This window comes from Hyaena hyaena, unplaced genomic scaffold (assembly GCF_003009895.1).
Source record: "Hyaena hyaena isolate Hyena2069 unplaced genomic scaffold, ASM300989v1 scaffold_1126, whole genome shotgun sequence".
NCBI classification, from domain to species: Eukaryota; Metazoa; Chordata; class Mammalia; order Carnivora; family Hyaenidae; genus Hyaena; species Hyaena hyaena.
Genome location: NW_024081760.1, coordinates 538,508 through 544,651, shown reverse-complemented (window position 1 = coordinate 544,651; position 6,144 = coordinate 538,508). Strand labels below are relative to the sequence as shown.

The following is a 6,144-nucleotide window of genomic DNA, read 5'->3' as shown; positions in this document are numbered from 1 at the left end:
GGCCAAGGAATAACAGAGTTCCTTTGGTAGACATTAGCCAAATCGGCCTGCCCTTCCCAATGCTCCTGATTAATGCGGCACTTTCCTAGTTCAACTCCTGAGCAGTCTGTGTGAGTGGGAGATGAAGAAGGCATGACTACCTGCTCTTGGCCCATTTCCCCCATACAGACCCAGTGTTCACCTTCATTTTCTTTCTTGGTTCTTTGAAAGCAGAAAATTAAGAAAATGTTATGGCCGCCATACCTGGTGGGAAATCACTTGAATTGAACTTGTCACCCTCTTAATCCACTTATGACGATAGAGTGCTGATTTGTGCATCTAATTACTGAAGCCTAATTATTGCTGCACTGAAATCAACGTGGCACAATAAAATATGCACCACCTTCCCAGGAATGAGATGTGCCATTCTCCTTCTTCTCCTTATGTTAGTAGTGACCTTATTTATAGTCTTAATCAAAAGGGAGCTTGTCAAAGATTCAAAGTCGTCCCTTTCAGGCATCTGAGCTCTTCAGCACTTGCCTAAAACTAGCTTTATGAGGCTGTAGGTAATGAAGTTTGGCTTCACAAGTGGAAATTACTAATTTATTAGTGTTCTTTGAGGTGGAAAATAGCCATGCAGATAAAGGAGAACACCTAGATGCATTCTACAAAGTCTTTAAAAAGTACTTTTGAAAATGTTCCACACCATGGGTTACTAATAAATGTAAATACTATAGGCCTGGAATTGGGATGTTCCTTTTGTCTCAGAAAGGAAACTGACTTAAGAAATAAAAATGAAAGGGGCACCTGGGTGGCTCAGTCTGTTAAGCTTCTGACTCTTGGTTTTGGCTCAGGTCATGCTCTCACGGTTCATTCACGGTTCATGAGTTCGAGCCCCACATCCGGCTCTGTGCTGACAGCGTGGAGCCTGCTTGGGAATTCTCTGTCTTCCTCTCCTTCTCTGCCCTTCCCTTGCTTGCGTTCTCTCTCTCTCTCTCTCAAAAATAAATAGATAAGTGTTAAAAAATAAAAACAAAATGCACAGAATACACACAATCTTTTATAAAGAAAGAGAAACTAGAAGAGGAAGAGAAGGGGATGTGGGTTTGGTGGGGTCAGTATTACAGTGGATGATGTTTAACATGTTTACTGCATGGTGTTGACGAGCAGTATGCTTCCCACTGGCAAGGCTCGTCCTTAAATATTCTGATTCAGTAGGTTAGAGGCATGATCCAAGAATCGATGTTTTAACATCTTAACGGTCTTATAATTATATCTTATTTGCTATATACCAGGCATTCTTCTGAAGGTTTTACATGAGTTAGCTCTTTTATTCCTTATAACAATCCCAGGGGATAATACTACCACTATATCCCTTCTACAGGGCAGTTAAATAATTTTTCCAAAATCGCACAATGAGTAGTGCAGCTTATAAAGTATACATATAAAGAAGTGTCATTAGTAATGACCTAGAAGAAGAAAATGGACATCATTGCTGATTGTTTGGCAAAAATGCTACCTCCATTTGCAGCTCCTTTCCAAAAGGCCACGAGTCTAGTGACTTCCTTTGAACACAGTAGTAGTTCAGTTACTCACAGGCTCTGTTTTATTCAAGCTTAAGAATACATTTGCTAGCTTTCATTGGCTTTTTGCTTGTATTGCTCTTGTTGGAAGGTGTAGCCTTGGTTATAAGAAGACATCAATGATATGAAAGAACAAATCAGCAACAGATCACTGGTTTTTCTTCTCTATTACTGGACAGAGGTCAATTCCCCTTTACATTTCTGCTTTGGTATTGTGGTGGGGTGTGGAGGGGTGGGGGGGTGGGTGTGTAGTGGGTGGTAAAAAGATTCAAGCAACTCCATGGGTTTACAGAGGTTTAATAGACAGAAATAATGGAATAAGGAAAGAAGATGTGAACTCATTTTTAAAAGAGCACCTAAAGGAAAGGAAGTGACTATATCAGGTTGTTACTGTAATGGACCAAATATTTGGGGATGCTGGGACCAAGACTGGGGAGAGCTGTTTTGATTTTCTAACAAATATCTTATAATCTTCTGGCGATGGCAGGATGTAGGGGGTTGGGGGAGGCAGGAGGTAGAGCCGCAGTGTTGTGATGCATTATTTCAGGATGACTTCAATAGAGCAAAATTGAGTTCAGCCACATCCTGCTTGGTGGTAGCTCCGAGTTAACAGAACACGCAGAAACTTTTAGCTATAGGATTTCCATTTATCAGTGAACTTATATTGCTGTATAATCAATTATCTTGACTGTCAGCTGCTACATAGGTGTTTCATACGAGTGTCTTCCCTTACCAGTAAGAGAGAAAGCTTATAAAGAAAAAACGAGACACTGACTTTTGCTATTCTGTATTCTCTTTGACACTTCCCAGAACATGGACATTGAGAATTAAACTGAAATGAATTAGACATACTAAACCAACTTGCTCCTTGTTTGTTTTTGTGATACAAAAGGTGATGTACCTAATTCTGTGTTCTTCCGTTTGAGATTTCAGTGTTTCTCATTTCACTGCAAAAGGCAAATGAGAGAAAATGCAGTCTGTATAACATATCCAAAATGATGTTATCTTCATATATACATATACTTTTGCAAAAGCAAGTCTTGTACTCAGCTATACTTTAGAATCGTATCATTGTGCCTCTAACAAACGGGTTAATATAAAAAATTAATAAGTACTCTTTTGGGAAGCAATTTCTCATTAAAATGAAGAAATAAAAACCTAAGGCTGTACTGAACACAAAAAGTTTGCATCTTAATTCCTTTCATGGAGACCCCAAATTCCACGAAGTGCCATAAATACTTTGTAACCTAATGCCTATTCCTTGAAGAAAACATGGGCACTGGAACACATTTAAAATTAGAAAGAAAAAAAAAAAGATTACTTCTGTAACACATTTGCCAATATCCCAAAGAAATAAGCAATCCGTGACTAGTTCAGCACGATTACATGCTTACAACGCATAGCGGATTTATTCTAACATTTCCCCACCTGGAAAAACTGAGCTTAAGCGTCTTCGGCAATCGAGAAGCCCAGTGTTCTTCCCAATGTGTCATGTCACCTTTACAGCAATCATGGACTTGCAGGAATGGGACTGGGTGGTGGTGGTGGTGCTGCTGCTGGTAATTGTATAAAGGTTCTGGTGTAGAAATTGCAGATGGTGAGCTGGGCTCTGGGGATGGACGTGGAGGAGCGGAAAGGAGCCTGGACAAAAGGCTGTCATATTTGCTCAGAAGAACCGCCAAATCAGAGAGCAGAGGAGATTTCATTGGAGGAGCGCCTTCAACAGCAACTAATCCTGTCATATTGAAAGAAAATTGTAAATGTTCTCTTCTCCAGAAATTGTCTGCCCATTGCAGCTAATCTCACTCACACACACACACACACACACACACACACACACACACACACGAAAACAGCTACCGTCTCCTGCGATACCAAAGGCGCCCGGGCGCAGAGACCCACTCCAGAGAGCGAGCGCGCGCACACACACACACCAACACACACGCACACGCACACACGCCAGCCTGCGGGTTGGCTAAGAGCCGTGAAACCTCAGATCCCACTAGGAAATCGCCAGAGGCACTGAAGTAGGTGTTGTCCGCCGCACTAATTATTACTTCCCCAAGCAGTTCGTGAAGAAATGAATCCCGCCCAGCTCGCCGGTCCATCCAAGTCTCAGTCCTGTGTTGCTGTCCAGACTCTTCGTCTCCGTGAAAGCCAGGTTTGAAAGTCCTTCTTGCGTTTCCTTTGGTGACTTGGTGTGGAGGGCGGGCGGGGGCGCCGGCTTGACTCCAGCCGGAACCATGAAGGGGGTTTCAGACTCGCCAAGTGACCGGGACCGGTGCGGGGTGCGCGACTCTGCCCGCGCGCGCCCGCGCCCCGCTGCTCCGGTCCGAGCCTTCGGGTCCGCTTTCTCCCCGCCTCCCCGCCCCACCCCTCCGGGCGTCGCGGCACCAACTAATCTTTCCCTTTTCTCTGGCAAGATCAAGGGAGAAAACGAGCCGGCGACCGGCTCCGGACTCTGAGCGGTGCGCAGCTCGCTCCCGGGCCAGTCGGCCCCGAACCTGCTAAGAGCTCCCCTCTCCTGCCAGGCTTCACCGCGATCGCAGCCCCGGGAGGCAGCTGGAGCTTCACCCGCGGCAGGTAAGGGCGCCACGCCGCCCGGCTCCCCGCTCGCCCGCGCCAGGGACTCAGGCACGGCTGGGTCCCTCCGCATCCCCAGAACCCGGCGTGGAGGGATCGGGGGCTGGGAAATTGGACCATAGTCCTCCATAAGTGCAGATTCGGAGACGGAAACTTTGCCTCCTAAGGGCTTGGAGGGCTGAGGGCAGTGATGGCGCGTCTGGAAGGAAGGGGGCAAACGAGGCAAAGCGCGGGGCGGGGGCGCGATTCCGCAGGTCACGGAGTCCGGCGGAATGTGGCTAAGGCGGCCCGGGAGCCGCGCCTGCGGGGCGGCGCGCCTCCTTGCAGCCCGCCGGCCCCTCCACCATCCCCGACCCGCAGCCCCCTCCCCGAGCTGCCGTTGTGGACGAGGCCGGGAGAGCTTCTCGCTGGCCTGCCCCGCACGCTCCTTCCCGCTGGAGGGTCTGGCCAGGTCTTCTGGGTGCGTTTGGGGTGGAGGCCCTGCTCGCCCGGGTGCGCACAGCCCCCCCGCTCCGCCTTCCGAGCAGCCCCTCAGGCGCCCGCGCCAGGTCTGGGGATGGAGGCTTGCTGCCGGGGTCGAGGACCTCGGCCAAGGGGCAGGGGCGGAGGTGGGGGGTACGAATGAGGAGTGATCCCAGGACAGAGGGAGGGGGGAGCCTCCCGAAACCCCATCCCACTTCGGTCCTGCACACCAGGTCATCAGTCCGCCTGGGCTTGGGGACGGTGTCCCAGCCCGGAGCCCGCGAGGTCCCAGATCCTGCCTGGGCTCCCACGACCCCCACCTCACCACAGGTCCGGGGCCACCACGGCGGAGCACGGGGTCGCAGTTAGGGGCGCTGCGTCCACAGTGCCCCGCGTCGTCCGCATCTGCGGACCTGTGGGGTCGCCGCTAACTTGTAGCTCAAGAAACCGGGAGAGGTGCGGTCCCAGTCCGCGCGTGGTGGCTCGCACAGGAATCCCACCTGTGCTCTCTGCCAGGTGCCCCTGACGCCCCCCGCGGGGGTGGGGGTGGCTCGCCTGGGAGAGCTTTCAAGAAGGGAAGACTCCCCCTAATTAGTGACCCACCCAGAAAGCAGCACGTACCCACTGCCTCAGTCTCCCCCCAGCGTCCCCATCCCTTTCTCTACCCTCCTGCCCATCGCTGTGCTCGAGGCTGCCTTGAGCCCCAAAATCATCCGTGGGAGAGTCCACGGAACCACCAGTCCCAGGCCAGGAGACCTAGGCTGTTGCCTGTGTGGGGATATCTGTGGGAGACAGTCGGTGCACACACGCAGGAGAGCAGAGAAATGGAGGTAAACGGCTAAGGCAAGCAGAGCTGCCCGCCGATAGCTCACCCAAGCCGCCCTCCGTGTCCTTAGGTCAGTTCACAGCCATGGCAGGTCTGTGGCCTCAGCCACAGGCGGGTTCCGATTTGACCAGACCAGGCACTGCGAGCCCAGCCTGAGCCAGGCGCCTCCCAGTCCTCGAGCTTCGGAATCCCCCACATTGACTTTCTAGTTCCTTTTCCTCTCTCTCTCTCTCTCTCTCTCTCTCTCGGTTTGTTTTTGCGTTTCTTGCTCTTTCTCCTAGCGCTGGGTGGCAGTGGGTACGTGGCAGCCAGCCGTGTGATTTGTCCGTCCCCTAAGTACACACAGCCAGCGACACAAACACACATCCCCACGCTCTACCGCACACCAGCCTGCGCTCTGGCATGCAGCCCCGGCTCCCGGGCACCTGAGGCCTCGGCCACAGCCAAGGCCACTCAGAGGGGCCAGGGCCGCAGGAGAGGGGAGTCATCCAGACTCCAGAGGGAAACCGCAGGGGCAACAGGGAACACCTGGGGAAAAGTCGAGTTTGGGGGCAGGGTGAGGGTGGGGAGGCTCTAGAGGAAATGGCCCCAGCGCTCTGTCTAACTCTGTTGGGAGCACAGCGTTAAGGGGGGCCGGAGGCTGGGGCACCCCAGGCCTCCGCCTTCAGCACACCTCAGGCCAGAGCCCACCTGCCGCGGGCTGCCTCTCCC

At 51.6% G+C, this 6,144-nt stretch overlaps 1 long non-coding RNA gene across 1 annotated transcript; it reads right to left on the bottom strand.

Annotated features, from left to right (window-relative positions):
- Nucleotides 1-2,338: 2,338 nt before the first annotated feature.
- LOC120224208 lies at nt 2,339-5,560 on the bottom strand. Its single transcript, XR_005526495.1, has 3 exons — nt 5,480-5,560; nt 2,991-3,297; nt 2,339-2,509 (listed from the first exon to the last, which is right to left on the bottom strand). It is a non-coding gene; the product is annotated as an uncharacterized LOC120224208 (long non-coding RNA).
- Between the last annotated feature and the right edge of the window lie 584 nt (nt 5,561-6,144).